Raw genomic sequence first — 18,205 nt, forward strand, 5'->3', positions numbered from 1 at the left:
CCTCTTGAATAATCAGATTTCTTTCTTTGTGGCCCCCGGTGGCATTGGCACTTGAAAAAGCCAACATTTCCTCATCTTTTTTTTTGCCTATACTGTTTCAAATCTTCCACTTGCATCACTGCTAACTAATCAATTAAAGCTGGAGTAGGACATGTTCTGCCGCTACGCAGAGCAAGAAGAGGAAGACTGTGATGGAAAAGGAGACGACTTAAAGCGCTGGATGAAGATACAAACACGAGTCAATATTCGGGATGCATTTCTGAGACAGCTGGATGGTTTGAAGGGTCTCTAAAGCGACGCCATGGTTGCTGATTTTCTACTGGACAGGTAATCATGTCATTTCATTTGTCTTTGTGTTCATTGTGTTGTTCATCTATCAGACAGCTAGCAATAACTTCGGCTAATGCTAGCGGCCAGCTAACGGCTTGTAGCTATGTTTATAGAGACCTGTATACAGTCTGTTTGCTGCTAGCTCTTCTGTTGCTTTTTATCAGACCTGTGTACAGTCTGTTAGCTGCTAGCTCTTCTGTTGCTCTTTATCAGACCTGTATACAGTCTGTTAGCTGGTAGCTCTTCTGTTGCTCTGTATCAGCTTGAATGGGGTGTTGTACAAAGTCTACATGCTGTCTTGTCTGTGTTTTCATAGCAACGAGAAGGAAACATTGACGTCCACACCGTTAAAACACGGGACGCAGAGGCTTGCGTGAGCTGGGGGGGATGCCCAAGAAGAGAACCAGGAGGCCGGATGATCCACGCCAACATGTTTACCTTCAACAGCCATTATTTTTATTTCTGTAATAAATACATTTTCTAATAAAAGTAAATGTAAAACAAATCTTTGATATTGCAATTATTTGTTTATAATGTTGTATGTTACTTGAAATGGATTTAATTATTTTGCAATTTGAAGAGAGAAGGCCAGTGTAAATTTAAAGATTTATTTAACAAATGTATACACAGCACACTCAAGTATTTTTTTTACATGAAGATAAATATAAATATATACAAAGGAACTAAAGGGTCACCATAAAAGTATTGTATGTAATCATGTCATAGTTTAATTCACTCCCAACTGAAACCTTTATACTGTCCATGTGGAAGGGTCACGGATTTTCCAGATACAGTAACAAGGTAATACTACTCTATGACCTGCACCAAGTGCTCCATGCTGCCAGACAACAACCTGTCTATGCAGCATGGCGTAACTTTCTGTTGCTGTCCCCAGGATCTAGAGCTCGTCCTCGGTCGTTGCTCTCCCTTCCTCCCTCCCTCCCTCTCGCTCGTCTGGCTCTACCTTGCACTCGACCCCGGCATTGTCCTCTCCGACCTGAGGGGCTTGGCTCAGGATTGTAATCAGCAGTCATCATGAGAGCTCTAACAAGTGCAAAAAAAATTCAATATGTTGTAGTTCCAACATGAAAATAAAGACTGTCAACAATGGTGAACGCTAATAAATATATAGGCCGTCTAGTAACTCAACATCATGAAATGCGATGCTAAATCAAAATAAACATTCAGAACCGACTTTAGTTGTTACGCTGACAATACTGTTTCCACCTTTCTGGCTAGCCAGGAGTTATTAGCCCGGCAGTAACACATTACTCTAGCTGTATTCAGATGATAAAAACAAACACAAGGAAAGCTAACATGCAGGCTATGCTGTGCATTCTAAATAATTACATTATTTTAATGTGGTAATATAAGCGGTTTACTTACATGGGAGATAGACATGTTTTCCTTCCATGAAAATAAAGTAAATCCTCCGCCGCTCCACAGCTAGCTATCGTGACGTCATCCTCCAGCTGTAGTCTGCCACAGCGCGTTCATGTGTTTGGAGGCGTGTCCCTCCCCTCTCCCTACAGGCTGCTCTGAAGGAAGGGGAGGACTCTGTTTGGCTGTGTGCTTTGCGGCTTTCTCAGGATCTCCTACTCCAGCTTTAAGCTGCTTCTAAAATATATAATATTCTGCCTTTATTTTTAATCAGTTATGGTCCATGTTGTCTAAAGCTGTATCTGGGTTTCATGTTTTTACAATCTGATAATTATCCCATGCTGTGTTTATGATTTGTGTGTGTGTTAGTCCATCTGGTTGATGGAGTGTTCATGTCTTGACTCAAACTCTCTCCCTGCTGAGGGTCAGACTGTAGGCATGTAGTAATAGCATAAAGGCTTGGTTGATTTAAACTGACATGGTGTCATCAAAGTTGGCAGATCAGAGCACTACATCTGTTGCCAACTGTTATCCTATGGATAATTATTCCGCCCGCCTGATCTGTTTCCATGAGGAGACATATCAGGATCTTGTGTTCTGTTGCTGTGTAGACCTGCAGTCATCTGATGCAGGGGAAGAAGGAATGAGATTTGCATTGATACGGCAGAGCCATGCAGTAATGGGTTATTCAGTAGATGGCTAAAATTCCTTGAGTGTTGAGATAGGAATGCGATAAATCATGTGTTTGTGCATGTCGAAGTACTAACAAAAAGGAATCTACTGGAAGTAAAATAAAATATTATGATTAAAAATTAACATTTTGAAAAGGCAAAGCTTTTAACCTTGCAGACAACTTGTATGTACTCCATCTCACTTCAAATGGCTGCACAGAAGCATCCTCTTTATGTATTTATGTAGCCTGCATTGATTCTTTAAGAGCCTTACCATAGACCACTGTTGAAACATACTTGACCCTCATCCCTTTGAACATCAACCAGTGTCTGTATTGCAGCCGTTCAACATTCTTCTAGTGGATCAGTATCTTTGTGTGCCACAGTATCAAAGGCAACGCTGCACTGTTGTCAGCGTTTAGACCTTTTCTCACCTCCGAGCAGAAACGCCAAGGGCCAAAGAGAGACGAGGAGCTCACAATCTGACGTCTGATCATATCAGGCCTGACTGAAATAGGCCATGAGAATCACCCTGCTGTGGACACACACACACCTTTCTTTCACACACACACACACACACACACACACACACACACACACACACACACACACACACACACACACACACACATACACACACACACGCACACACACACACACACACACACACGTACACACACACACACACACACACACACACACACACACACACACACACACACACACACACAAACACACTATTTTTATGTTCCTGTACGTAGGTGGGACGCAGGCAGTTTTTGTGGCTTTTGCAGACAAATATTAACCATATATTCTAAAAGAATATGATATGGACAATTATTTTAAAGGCTTGATGATTACAAACACACACATACATTCACACACATAGCATCATGCATTCTTTCTTCTGGCTGAAGAAGGGTGCGCTATCTTAAGATATTTTTAGGACTATTCAGTTGATTGTTTTTTTTTCTGTAAGACACTTTGAGGTGTGGAACAGCTTGCTGCTTTTGGCAAAAAGCTGTGAACAAACTTACTGACTTTTTGATGTTGTCTCAGACTGTCGAGGGCCAAAATGTATGCGCATTAGTTTGGTCTCTGCTTGCAGTGACAAGTCTTTCCATTACAGCTTTTGGAGTCATTATTTTTGACTGCTGCACATCTGGATAACTCAGGTTTTTGAAAGGGTGTTGTGTAACTATGACAACTAGTAACTGTGAGCTGTCATCATCAGTCTTAGTGGCTGGAAAAATTTACATATTTACAGGGGTATTCGAAGCATCAGATTTAAGTTTACAGGAGTTCCAATGGGAGTGCGGAAAATGTTGCATCAAGCGACTTTTGTTGTTGCTGGAGGGACCTTCACTGATCTGATACAAGAGAGGGTGTCACATGAGTGCATCAGTTTGATCGTGAGTCCACAGATCTGTAAATAAAAACAATTTGTGGAAGTGGAGTCAGAGAGAAGAGAAAGCAGAGACTTGTGTGGTCCTTCATTGTGGCTGAGGCTAGCAGCTTCAGGCTACATTAGCTGCCCATAACATAACATTCATAATCTCTGCTGAAGCTGTGAGCAGTGGAGTTGCACTTCAATGTTGTTATCAGTTTTTGAGAAAAGAGAAGGTCATAGAATGAAAACGGCAACCTATGTGCTGATTCATTCAGCCTTTTTGAGTTTGATGATATTGGGAGCAAGCAGTGCAATGCTTGACCAAAAGTCTTGCTTCCCCTGGTTTTGTTTTATCTATGGTTGCTTAATTTGGTTTAATTATGTTTTTTTTTTCACATCATGGATATTTTTTTATTACATAGATCATAAAAATCTTGAGGTCAAAGTAACATCTTGAGTTTATAGGAACACACAAATAAGTTAGACACATTTATACACTGAATAGATCACAGAAAGATGGGAAGTATTATCTCAAGATGCTTTTACAAACATTGCAGGTTTAGACCATACTCTTTGTTAAATTGTTAACAAAGACCCAACATCAAGACAGGATACGATCCATTCCCCTCTTAATGAAAGGACTCAAACTTATCTCATCCTAATCCACCATGAGCATTGCAAATTGGAGTATTTAGCTAGTTACAGCAGCAAGGAAAAACTTCCTTTAATCAGGCAGAAACCTCGAGCAGAACCAGACTCATGTTAGACAGCCATTTGCTTCGACCAAGTTGGGATTAGAAAGAGGGACAGAGGAGAATAAAAGAGAGAGTGAGTGATGATAGTGATGAGACGGATAATATTATTATTATTATTATTATTATTATTATTATTATTATTAGTAGTAGTAGTAGTAGTAGTAGGAGTGGTAGTAGTTGTAATAGCTGTTGCCGCTGGAGTCTGGCATGTCGGTAGCAGCTGCAATCTGGAACATCCACAGCAGCAGGACGTCTACGGCAGCGACTCAGAGGAACCTACGAGATAAGGGGGCTCAGGGACTTCAGAAAGGTCAATGGCTAGTAACTTTAATGGGACAGGGAGAGTTTTCAGGACAGTCTACCCCAAAATGTTTCAAAGTTGCCCTGTCAGACAGAGGCTGGCATCAAAATTCAGAGGAAACTCAGTGGGAAATTCTGTTTGCGTTCACGTATGCAGCTGTTCCCTAAAATTTGAGGAAATCTTCACAAGTTTAGTACATGTTTGAATTCAGCTACAGAGAAAACATGTCTAAATTATGTTCAATCTCAATCAATCAATCTTTATTTGTATAGCGCCAAATCACAACAAACAACAGACGCTTTTACAAACATTGCAGGTTTAGACCATACTCTTTGTTAAATTGTTAACAAAGACCCAACATCAAGACAGGGTAAGACTCAGTCTGACCCCACCTTAATCCATCATGAGCATTGCACATCGCAGTATTTAGCTAGTTACAGTGGTGAGGAAAAACTTCCTTTTAACTGGCAGAAACCTCAGGCAGAACCAGACTCATGTTAGACAGCCATCATGCCTCGACCGAGTTGGGTCTGGAAAGACAGATAGAGGGGAGTAAGAGAGAGAAGTGATAGTGATGAGACGAGTCGTAGAAGCTGTTGCCGCTGGAGTCCAGCACGTCCGTATCAGCTGGAGTCCAGATCGTCCGCAGCAGGAGCACGTCTACGGCAGCTCAGAGGAATCTTCGAGACAATGGAGCTCAGGGACTCCAGAAAGGTCTATGGTTAGTAACTTTAATGGGACAGGAAGAGTTAAAGTAAGTGATGAGGGGGTTGGGGGGAAGGGGGTGAGCTAGGATCCCAGTGTGTCAGTGTGCCAGTTCCCCCGGCAGTCTAGGCCTATAGCAGCATGACAAAAGCTGGTCCAAGCCTGATCCAGCTCTAACTATAAGCTTTATCAAAAAGGAAAGTTTTAAGCCTACTCTTAAAAGTGGAGAGGGTGTCTGCCTCCCGGACCCTGACTGGTAGAGGATTCCAAAGGAGAGGGGCCTGATAACTGAAGGTTCTACCTCCCATACTACTTTTAGAGATTTTAGGTACAACTAGCAAGCCTGCATGTTGGGAGCGTAGAGTTCTAGAGGGGTAATAGGGCACTATGAGCTCTTTAAGATACGAGGGTGCCTGATTTTTAAGGGCTTTGTAGGTTAAAAGAAGGATTTTAAATTCTATTCTACATTTTATTGGGAGCCAGTGTAGAGAAGCTAGCACTGGAGAAATGTGCTCCCCCTTCCTAGTTTTAGTCAATACTCGAGCTGCTGTGTTTTTGATCTAGCTGAAGAATCTTTAGAGACTTATTGGGGCAGCCTGATAAGAGGGAGATACAGTAATCTAACCTGGAGGTAACAAATGCATGGACTAGTTTTTCTGCGTCGCTCTGAGATAGGAAGTGTCTAATTTTAGAAATATTGCGCAAGTGAAAATAGGCTGACCTTGAGATTTCTCTGAATTTGGGAGTTGAAGGATATGTTGCAAATGTCTGTCAGTTAGTGTTTAGCACGTGCAAGTTCTGCATTTATATACTAGAAATGTGTGTAAAACAGGTGTCTAATAGCTCCTCTGGTTACATTTCATTGCTGGTTTATGCAAAAAATACATAGATTAGAAGTGTTGCCCGACTTAGCTACGTGGAAACTTTCCCCCATGCCATGCCTCTGGCTTCAATGTATGCACTTAATTTTAAAGCACTGAAGTGAAAGGAACAGTGCTAATAGAAATGGTTGAATTAGAGCTATAATAACAATAGGGAAACTCATACATAGCTGTTGAAAACACAGCACCCTGTTGGCACCCTAAATAGGTGAGCCTATTTTCATTCTCACCTTTAGCTTCTTTTGCTCAAAATCTGTTCCCTGCTAGAAATCCTCCTTGGAGGAACTTATTCTCGTCTTCAAATATGTATGACATCTATCACAAGCACCAGATAATTGTTAGCACTTTGTATTAAAATAGAGTGGCTCGCTGTTGAGCAATTTGGCACTTTGAATATGACTTGCGCTCACACAGTGGAGATGGAGCTGCACACACATATGTCCATGCACACAAGCACACCCAAACCCACAAATCACAGGTCTTATTTAGTTCCCTTTCTGTGTTTTAATTAGAGTCGAAGCAGGCTAATCACCTCCTTAGTAGACAGCATCACTAATGAGACAGAGAGGGAGGAGCTGAGCGGGGATGGGGGAGGGAGGAGGGAGATACACATAATTGAGAGGAGCTAAAAAGAAGGCGAGTGGAGGAGAAAGTGGCTGGGAATACAGATATAAGACATGAGAGGTTGTTAGGAGTAAGAAGATTAGATGGAAGGAAGCAGGAGGGGAGGGGGAAAGGGATGGATATGTGATACAAAGAGAGAAAAGGAATCAAAAACAGAGAGAGGGAGAGGTGGGTGGATGAAATAAATAGGGACGGTGGTGAAAATGAAGCTTGAATTGACAACAAACGGATCGACTCAAAGAGAGACGGGTCTGGAGAGACGGAGAGAGAGAGAGTCGGACTTGGAGGAAGCAAACACAAAACAAGAAAAGCAAAGGAAACTTAGAGAGAGAGTACAAGAACAGAGAGAGAGAGAGAAGCCTGAGAGAAATAATTTACCTCCCACAAAGCCATCCATGTCTAGGCCTTAACTCCCCCCACTGCTTCCCCTTCCCCTTTCCTCCCCCTCTGTGGCTGCTCCTTTCATGCTGTCACCCTGTGAGTGTCTGAATAGTCTTTTATTATTCAACAGTCTGGGCAGGTCGCAGGGTCATCACACAGCCCACCATGCTGCCACCAGCAAACATCCAAACATACACACACTCTCTCATAAGTAACCCCGTGTGCTTTCTCGTGTGTGCACATAAAGAAAAGGAGCAATTTGATGGCTGCAAACAGTCACAACTGGGAAATGGTGGCTGGTAACACTAACTTCAGGCATGCTGAGTTGACATCGAGTGACAGTCCCTGATGCATTCATTATAACACTTGTCCACCTCTTGTTAGCTTACTTCATCTATCTGTCCGATGCATCTGTAGTGCTAGGAGCTAGTACCCCAGCATCATCTGAGTGTGTGCTGGTGTGACTGTGCTTGTGCGGGTGTGTGAAGGTATACGTCTGTGTGTGTGACAGGAGGAAAACAGAGATAGCAGTAGCCTGGTGGTATCAGCTCCATCTTATCTTCTACACAGCCAGAAGCAGGTATACAAGCTAATTGGAAAGTGCTAGACACACAGCAGACTGGTGAAACACATGCTCACCTTTCCAGCGAGCGAAGGCAGATGAGAGAATTGGCAGCCAGAGAGAGAGAGAAAAGGGGAAACAGAAGAATCAAGTGATGGAACACCCTGAAATGATAAAGCAAAAATAAGACAAAAGCGAGAAGTGGAGGGAGGAGTGACAGAACAAGAGGAGGATATAGAGATTGAGATAGAAATAGGGGGGGAAATTGTAAGGATGACAGCAGAGCTCACAGATACAATATCAACAAGACAAACGGTAACTAAGGCACAGTTCACTTGTAGAATACCACAGGAATTGTGCCTATTCTGTCTTCAACTGTAATGTCAGCACTGAGGATAGGGAAAAGTGGGAAACAAATAGCATCTCCTGTGTTTCTCTACAGTATGCAGCCTTTTCCACTCCACTTGGTAATGAGTCACTCTGTCAAGTCCCCTCTTCAAATGTCAGCTTGATTGCCTTTATAATGTGACATCTTGTCCTGTATACTCTCCCTGCGATGTGTATGCAAAAAATGTCATAGTCTATCTCGAAATAAACAAAAGCACGAACACGCCCTGTAATAACCTAGGTCAAACCATGCATAAGTGACCTTCAGATGTAGAGGCTAATGTGGCTCAAAGTGCTGGCACTTTGGCCAAAGTGTCCTCCCGATTCAAAATTATATCTGTATAGTATGAGAAAACTGTGATTTCTTGTATATGGGGCGTTCGAGGCTAGAGTCCTTGGCCGCAGCTCCAGGCCACGACCCTTTGTTGCATGTCATCACCCTCTTTCTGTACTAACCACATTTCCTTTCTCTCTCCAGCTGTCCTATCTTATAAAGTCAAAATAACCAAAAGTAACTTTAATTTTGATGACATTTAAATATCCAGTTCAAGTAATTATTGTTAAAAAACAACAACACTTGCCCCAAAAACAAACACACTCTGGATTGAAGAGGAAATGTTGAGAGTTATCCCAGATGTAGATCCGTTTGGCAGTAGGCCAGGGAGTCTTATCCAGGGGGCTAAGTATTCTGTTTACTTTGAGTCAGACTCAGAGACAAGTGTCATATATTCTTTGTGTTTATTTTGAAAGCTTATTGTGAAATACTTTGATTTCCCAACAGCTCTTTGGGAAAACATGTTGGTCTAAACCTTGGTGATTCAGTAAAACGATTAAATATTTATATCACAACCACCTGTGTCAACAATGACATGACATTAGCTATGCTTACTTTAGCGGAAGTTATCCTGTAGAGCCTTTATCTCATACAACCTAAGTCAATCAATTAGTCTGTCTGTCTGTCGGTCCATCTGTGATAATGAAACTGGCTTGATCCTCTGAGTCGCTGCCATAGACGTCCTGCTGCTGTGGACGTTCCAGACTCCAGCTGATATGGACTTGCTGGACTCCAGCAGCAACAACTACTATTACTACTACTATTTGTCTCGTCATTATCATTGCTTTCTCTCTCTTATTTTCCTTGATCCCTCTTTCCAACCCCAACTCGGTCAAGGCAGATGGCTGCCTAACATGAGTCTGGTTCTGCTCGAGGTTTCTGCCTGTTAAAAGTTTTTCATCACCGTTGTAAATAGCTGAACACTGTGAAGTGCAATGCTTATGGTGGATTGAGATGAGATAAGACTGAGACTTATCTTGGCGTTAGGTCTTTGTTAATAATTTAACATGGAGTACAGTCTAGACCTGCTATGTTTATAAAAGCATCATGAGATAACATTTGTTGTGATTTGGAGCTATACAAAAAAGATTGATTGATTGATTGATTGACCTCTATCCCTCTTTCTAACCCAAACTTGGTCGAAGCAGATAGCTGTCTAACATGAGTCTAGTGCTGCCCGAGGTTTCTGCCTGGAGAAGGGAGTTTTTCCTTACCGCTATAACTAGCAAATACTACGTGCTGCAATGCTCATGGTGGATTAAGATGAGATAAGATCGAGTCCTGTCAGTAAGAGGGGTAAGGTTAGACCTGCTTTGTAAAAACGCCTTGAGATAACATTTGTTGTGATTTGGTGCTATAAAATTAAAGACTGATTGATTGATTGACGAATTGTACACAGATTTCATGTTTATTTCATCCATACTTTTTTCACATTAAAGAATCATCCTCTGCATGTTATGTGTGAAAAAATGTCATCAACACATTCATAGATAAGAACTGCATTCACAACACAATTGTCATTTTATCTGTGCTCTATTTGTAAAACAGTAAATATAAACAGTGTGAAGCTCGGAAACAATACAGTAGGTGTGGGGACACTGTTTTTTTAAATAAATTGAGCCACTTTCCCTCAAAATGCCTGTCATGTCCCTGCCACACATTATCCTCTAAAGAATTTTTTCGCAGAGCTGTATTTCCATTTCTCAGGTCTTTCAATCATATGAGTCATTATGGTGCATCTCCTCAGAATAAATCATCAGACCCTGAGCAGCCGTCGCACAAGTCTAGGAGCAGGTGAGAAGTTGTGATAATGGTTATTGATTAGCGCACCAGCACACTGTGTCCTGTCTTGTTTTTATTACAGATGAAAGCTACCATCCCTCGGAGGCTGTCTCCTGTGTGCCTCCTGAGGAGGAATGTGTGGGAGAGAGATGTTAAATGTTAGGTAGCTATTGGTATATATAAAAGTAATCAAGTGTGAACAAAGGCGGCTGTTGATGATGATGTTGTGCACGTGGGGATTAATTTGGCTAATTATGACGGATGCTCGTTAAGTCGGTGTTTAAAGAAGACACATTTTTAGAGCATTGTAATCAACAAGATGCGTTTGTATTGATTGATTCTCCTCTGGATTTATGTTGTTAGTGTGATTGAGTGTAACCTTATTTGTTCCCATGTGTTTGCTTATGTCCACATTCAGATCTCTCCCTCCTCTCCTATCCTGCCTTTGATGAGGCCCCTGGGAGTGACAGCTCACACTTCAGCAACATGTTTTGTTTTCTCGCTTGTATCAGAGATCGCTGCAAACTCCAACCATGAGAGGAGCCTGGTTGCCATTAATGTTTATTCTGCTCAGGAAAAACCTCTGATGTGAGTTAATTGCTTGTTAGCCGAGAAGGGCCAATAATTACAGCCTAGGAGTGATGAAGACTTGACAAGACTTGTGTGATGATTAGTAATGGTGATGAATGTTTCATTTTGGACTATTCCACTGAGAATGTTTTTAAAGCAGCATACAAATGAATCCTAATGACTCATAGTGCATTGTTCTTCTGTATTTTTCAGAAAGTGAAAAAACTAATGTGTACTTTACAGATTGTTGAGTTTTCTGCTACACCTCTAATTTTTTTTGCATACTTAATTATATATTTTTGGTATATATTTGATCACCCTCTTCTTTTCTCTTCATAAAACGATTACAGTATCAGACTGATTGACGTTAATTGCTGTCCAGGTTAATGAGCCTGCATAATCTAACAGTTCAGTTTGAAATTGACATGACATAAAGGATAATCTCTTCCAAACCTTGGTATGGATGACTGACAGTAATCAGACAGTAATGTAATGCATGCAGCGATATGAATGCTCATGTGAGGCGGGAAACTCATGCAACCAAATGAAACACCGTAATATTCCCCTTAATTGTCAAGAGAATGAGGAGTCAAATTGCCCAAAATTGGATACACCCTATAAAATGTCATCCCTCCATCCATCTCTCATTCGATCCATCCATCATCTCTCAGTCAACCTTACCACATTCTGTCCATTTTATATTTCTCCTATGTCTCTCCAGTCATCCGTTGCAAGCGTTCCTCCCCTCCCTTCTCTCCCTCTGCAACTCACTGCCTGCTGAGCTGATTGAACATTTGCTGTTCGCTGTGTTTGGATTCTGTCCCAAATCCCCTGCATAAACTTGAAACACCATGTTAAGCATTCCTCAATAGAGTCCAACAGCTTGTGAAATATGTGGCCAATTTGTTCATGTTTGTAACAATGCTGTATCCCGCCTAAGAAATGATTGTCTAAATCCACTTTATCTCCCTACTTTGTATAACCTTTCCCAAGGTCTTTTTTCTTCTATCTCTAATCCAAGGTGGGGCTTGACTGGTGTAAAACTAATGGATACTCAAATTGTGCATGCTTTCTCTCTTAAACACACATGCGGGGGAGAAACAGACCCTTCAAACACACACACAAGCATATTCAAACATCCCAGAACTCTCAAGGCTGTCACAAATCAATCCAGAGTTGTGTTTTTGTTAAGCAAAGGTGAGATGTGGAGTGTGTGAATGAGAACAGAAAGAGGTTTTAATCACGAACATCTGAGGGGCTAGAGGGTACACTGGAGAAGTCGCCATTTCTTTTTTCTTCTCTGCTCCCCGCCTACGCCTCTCCCTCCCACACATCCCTTCATTTCTTTTTTCTTGACGCCTTCAATTCCTTCTTTGTTTCCCCCTGCGTCTAATTCCACGCTCTCTCCTCACCCCCTTTACCCCTCTACCTTTTCACTCCCACCCTCCCTATGAGACAGCCGCGTTCTACACACACTCTCCCTGACCCTTCCTCCCTCCCACTTCTCTGCATTTTTCCTCTCTTCATCCCTTCATCCAGACATTTATCAGGCCCTAACATATTTCAACTTTTGCCTCCACCTTTACACGCTCCCGTCACTTCATCATCTCTCTCCTGCTGCTTTCCCTTGCTCCTTCAGCCCTTTCCACTCCTCTTTATCATGGCCCCCAATCCATTCCCCCATTCCACAGCTGCCAGCTCTCAGAACCTCAGGAACCGTAAATCTGGTGCAACCCCGGGAAGTGGGTCACCGGGGGACACTTAAACATGTAACACACTAGCTAGGGCCTAACCTCTGGCATGAAAATCTCCTCACGCATGCACTCACACACACTCGCTTAAGCACATGCACAGCTACTTGAACACACACACAGGCAGGTTTTATGAATGTCTGGGCTTTAAACAGAGCAGTCTAAGTGTTGGTCTGTGTTATGACAGCTTATGTTCTTACCTCTAATCAATCCAGGTTGTTAGGATTTGTTTGCAGTAGGGACAACAGGGGGCTTTGTGTCATACAAACCAGGCAGGGCTGCAGCACTCTCCCTATCACTCTCCCTGAGCCTGCTTTCCTCCTCTGTGAAACCCACACTCATCAGAGTCTGGTATGTGCCAGCAACTCTCAGAAGCTGGTTATGCTGTGTTTGTACGTTTTCTGTGTGTGCGCGTGCGTGCGCGTGCGTGTGCATGCGTGTGTGTGTGTGTGTGTGTGTGTGTGTGTGTGTGTGTGTGTGTGTGTGCTGGGATATCTGGTTTGAGTTAGGCTGTGCTCTTTGCGGCTGATGCCCCTATTTGTTCTACGTCTTAAATATGCTGTTACTTCCAGTCTAACATTTCCTAATTCAAACATGATGGAAAAACCCACAAAAGGCTTTGATTTCTCAAGTCTACAGCAACATGCACATGACCTCGACCTCATTACTTAATCAAAACCACTCTGCTGAAAGAAAAGTTTAGCTCTGTCTATGCATCAGTCAGAAGTGATTTACTTGTATCACTAATGCAAATGTCCTGATACTGTTCACACATGCCTCAATGACCAGTTCAAAAAGCTGCTGTCACTGTGTGTTTGAAACTGATATCTCAGGCATGATTGCCGCCTTCATGTGAAAATGCTCGGCTTGTCCTCATTACCAGCCTGACACACACATTCTGTCAAAGAAGTGGCACCAAATGGGACCAATTCAGGTTGGATGTGGCGTGTCTCCGAAAGAGTTCCTTTTCTAAAACACTAATCTGTGGACCACAAATTAACTGTCAGTCATCAGCTGTAGACAGACATCGTATCGGGGAAAAGGCAGTCCCCAACAAATCAACAATATGTCAATCAAACACACAACACCAGCTCACAGCCAGCGAGACAAGAGGGAACACAGTCTTGGGCAGATACTTTTTTTACACACACACACACACACACACACACACACACACACACACACACACACACACACACACACACACACACACACACACACACTCACGGGGACGGACGGGTAGGTGTGTCTTACATGTGATAGCACTTACTCCTAATAGGCCCTAACTCTGTTTTCACCATTAATTCAAGGTGACTCCTGTAGAGCAGTAGAGAAGGGATATGGAGCCCTCCTAATTAATATACATTTGCAATTTATATTGCCTTGCTGAATTGCAATATAATTTTATAAAGGCCCTCCTATCTTCACAAAGGAAGCATTTATGGGCCAAGGGAATGTTTCTGAGCATCAAGTTGACAGTCATGTCTGCAGATATTAGGAAAGTGTCTTGATGGGATGTGGGGTTTAATAGCTCAGAATCGACATTATATGAGGAGGAGGAAAATCAAAAACAGCAGAGCAGTCAGTGGATGACAATAGTGGAATGAAAGGATTTAGAAGATGCTTGCACAGAAATGTCAGATAAACAAAACACTGGGAAACATATTAATTTTCTGTCTTTCTGGTTAGATTTGATTAGTACAACTCTATATCCTTGAGTAGATCTGTATGTATAGTCATGAAAGAGTTAGCATGGCCTCGTTTTATAAACTGTTACTGTTAGCTAAGCCTATGCTACTATTAATTTGTCAAAGCTAGCAAAGTTGCCAGGTATATATCTCAAACTCCTTTATCAGTGACAATGGTAAGTTGGCTTTGTACAGTGAGTCCTGCGCCTTTTCCCAACTTGCAATAACTTCCTGAGGTTTTGCCCTCCTTGTGAAATTGCCAGGCAACCAGTTGGGATTCCTGGGTACCAGAGCACTTCTTTTACCAGAGCAACACTGCATGTTTCACATAATTTAAGCCTTAAAGGTGCAGTGTGTAGAAGTTAGCAGCATCTAGCAGAAAAGATTTGGTGGAAATTGGATTTTATATTTGTAGATATGTTAAAATTAGTTTATAATAACCTATATAAAACTATAGTTGCGTTTTTTTTTTAACTTAAAATAAGTATGTACGTTTATATAAGGATCGGTTCTCCTCATGGAGGCTGCCATCATGAACCGCCATCATGTTTCTACAGCAGCTCAGAATGGACATGTATTTGTTTAAAATTGTATTGTTATTAGAAGAATTGTTGTTTCAGTTTGCGCCGGTTACACCAACGGCTTAACGTTTAATCATGTCTTTTAGCATTTTGTCTGACGGTAACACGACACATTGTCAGATAACTAATTGCCCTTTTCAGGGGAGCTTCTGGTCCTCCACGGCCACCGTCGCTTAGTTGATGTGAAGGATTAGGAACAGAGGGGTTCATTCTAGAATCTGACTGTTAGACGTCGCTGATATTCCCATTTCTACACACTGCACCTTTAGTAACTACGCCATCTGTCACCTGCACGTAGCATAGTTTAATGTAGAGATTTGAGAGTGGTTATGATCTTAATTTTTTTTTCATAGTTTTATTGCAACTTAGAAATTCAGAAAAAGATCCACTCAGAAGTGCTAAAATATTTACACACCAAATTGGAATGTGAGATCTGGGATTTCAGTGAAATCATAACACAATAAAAGAAAAACAAGCCATAAGATTATCAATTATGTTTCAAACAAGCCACATAACCCTAAATGCTGCATAAATACCTACTGTTGTTGTGTGTACACAGGGGTTTGCAGTTATTCATGCAATTTCAGTAAAATGCTGAGAGAGAGAGCGAGGGGTGCAGTCCAGAATGCTGTGGTGCTGATTGCTTGTGAAGCCTTTGTGTTTCTCTGTGCCATGTCTTGGTGGGACAAAGCACCTTGCTGTCAGTGCCATTCAGTCAGATAGTGCGTGCGTGCGTGCGTGCGTGCGTGCGTGCGTGCGTGCGTGCGTGCGTGCGTGCGTGCGTGCGTGCGTGCGTGCGTGCGTGCAAACCGAGTCAGCTAGGTGAATCAGAGGGAGAGAATGAGGCCAAGTGAAGAATGACTGAATGATTATGACATCATGGAGTGATCAGAAACTCTTAACCGTTATTTTATGTCCCACAAAGAAAGAATACAACAGTAAGTATCCCAAAAAGATACAACAGAAAATGATTGAATGGAATAGAACAGGATAGGAATTTCTTGAGTTTCTTTTGTGACTTGACAACACAGGAATATGCCAGTTCTAATGGGAGAATTTAATGGGCACACCTCAAAGCAAAGCACCAGCATTTCAAAAACTTCCAGTCACCACAGGCTTTTATAGTAGAATAGAAAATAATACAAATGCATTGGTCAACCATACAGACCATCCATGCCAAGGCAAAAATGGCACTTTGTACTGGTCTTGCAAAGGAAAGGTATGAATATTTTATTCATCTCCCCTACCATATATAAGTCGGTGAAGTCTGTGAAAGAAAAAAAAGCAATAACAGCCTGTTCTTTTCATGGGCTGCTGGCTGACGGACTGGTAGAGCAATGCAGTAATGTCCCTACTTTAAAGGTGACCAGACACATTCTTTCTTTACCCCATAGTTCTGCCGGGGCAATAAATTTGTCACCCAACTGTTGACATCGCTTGCAATATGCTGCTCCCAGAATGTGATCACCACATGCACTGTGAGCAAGAACAAGGCAGTTCACTCTTTTTTTATTCCTGCCCCTACAGATGCATACACACACAATGGTGGCCAACGAGTCATAAAGTAATAAAGCTCTATGGACCCCTGATGAAAGCGACGAAGAGGGGGTTAGGGAAGAAGAGACTCGCATGAATAACAATCATTGCACTGATGGGGGTGGTAGTGTGTTTGTGTGTGTGCGTGTGTGTGCAAGGGGAGGTAGCAACTTATCCCTCCAGCAGCAGTGAAAGCAAACTCCCAACCTCTCTATGGTCCTACTCCTCCCCTCTGGAATGGAATCCACCAAATCGCTGCTAATTGAATAAGTGACAATGAGTAGGCAGACGAGGCGACAGATGCTCGCGTGCCTTTACAACCAAAACCACCAACAGCAGTGTGTGCTTACGCGCACGCGCATGCAGACATTCCTCTTGTTCCCAATCAGATCTGGGTCCGGAGGTGGGTGTCTATGACCGCTCCACCTGCTGCGCCTATTGACGTGTGGTGGGAGGGGGGTAGTTATTGGCAAGCTTGCCATGGATGTTTGCGACAGACGTTTAATTCACACTATCACTTTATGGCTACAAGGCCTGGGCACATAGAGGCAATAATGAAGAGAGCTACACCAAGCCGCTGAAACTGTTTGTTTGTGCTGATCACATGCATTTGAGGAGAGACACCGATCAGGGCCTCAGCGCCACCGTTGGATCAATAAAATTTTCTTTGGGGAGCTGCAAGTAGAAGGAGATGAAGAAGAAAAACTTAGTAAATCCCAAAAACAGACCATCTTTGCACCTGCCACAGAGCGGGAATATTTTCAGCTTAATTATTGGTATTCTTTAGAACTTGAAAGGCCATGTTGGCTCCTCTGGTTATGTAGCGTGCCTAAATGTATTAAGTCTCCATCTGCTTTTTACTTAGATTATACCCCCTCTATACATTAATTGTTTTATTCTCCGCAGTGTTTAAGGCCCCAGTTTACCCCCACTCCTCCAACTCTGTCTCTTTCTTTTGCTCCCTTCTTGCATAAAACTCCGGAGCTGACTTTGTTCTCCAAATGTGATTAGCGTCTCTGGGACGCAGGGAGTAATTGCATTACTGCATTGTGAACATTTGGAGCTATGGAAATGCTGGGCGCCCGTATCAAACCTGTTTAAATAAGCGCACTATGGTGAAAGATGTGCAAAACGGGAGAGAATGCAAACATGTTGCAGACACGGCTCAGGCAATGAATAGACACTGAAAGGAGGAATAAAGGTTTTCTCCAATTCAAAGGCTTCGCGACTTATAAGAGAGCTTCTGGTTGATGTCCATGCACGTTTGGAATATATAATAAGTTATTGTTTTCAGGCAAATGCGCATAGAGCTTCAGAAGCTGTGTAGATGCGATGTGTTAAACCGTTTATCCCACAGTGAATGACCTGGTTCAAACGGATAACATCTCCAAGTCCTGAGATGTGTTTATTTTACATTTCTCATGCAGACAGTCAGTAGCAGCTGGTGGTAAATTATTCATCTGTTTTAAAAATTCCGTATCTATCTATGCCTTAAGGTCAATTATGGTCTTGGAAAATGATTCTAAAGTAATGACTGAGAAACTACTCTCAGTGAAAGTGGGACCGATATGTGTTTTTGGAAGCTTGTGGAGTTCT

General features: G+C 42.3%; 1 long non-coding RNA gene across 1 annotated transcript; it reads left to right on the forward strand.

The window, feature by feature from the left end:
- Nucleotides 1-279: 279 nt before the first annotated feature.
- On the forward strand, nt 280-835 carry LOC117815333. Its single transcript, XR_004631794.1, has 2 exons — nt 280-327; nt 647-835. It is a non-coding gene; the product is annotated as an uncharacterized LOC117815333 (long non-coding RNA).
- Nucleotides 836-18,205: the final 17,370 nt, after the last annotated feature.

This window comes from Notolabrus celidotus, chromosome 7 (genome assembly GCF_009762535.1).
Source record: "Notolabrus celidotus isolate fNotCel1 chromosome 7, fNotCel1.pri, whole genome shotgun sequence".
In the NCBI taxonomy this organism is placed as follows: domain Eukaryota; kingdom Metazoa; phylum Chordata; class Actinopteri; order Labriformes; family Labridae; genus Notolabrus; species Notolabrus celidotus.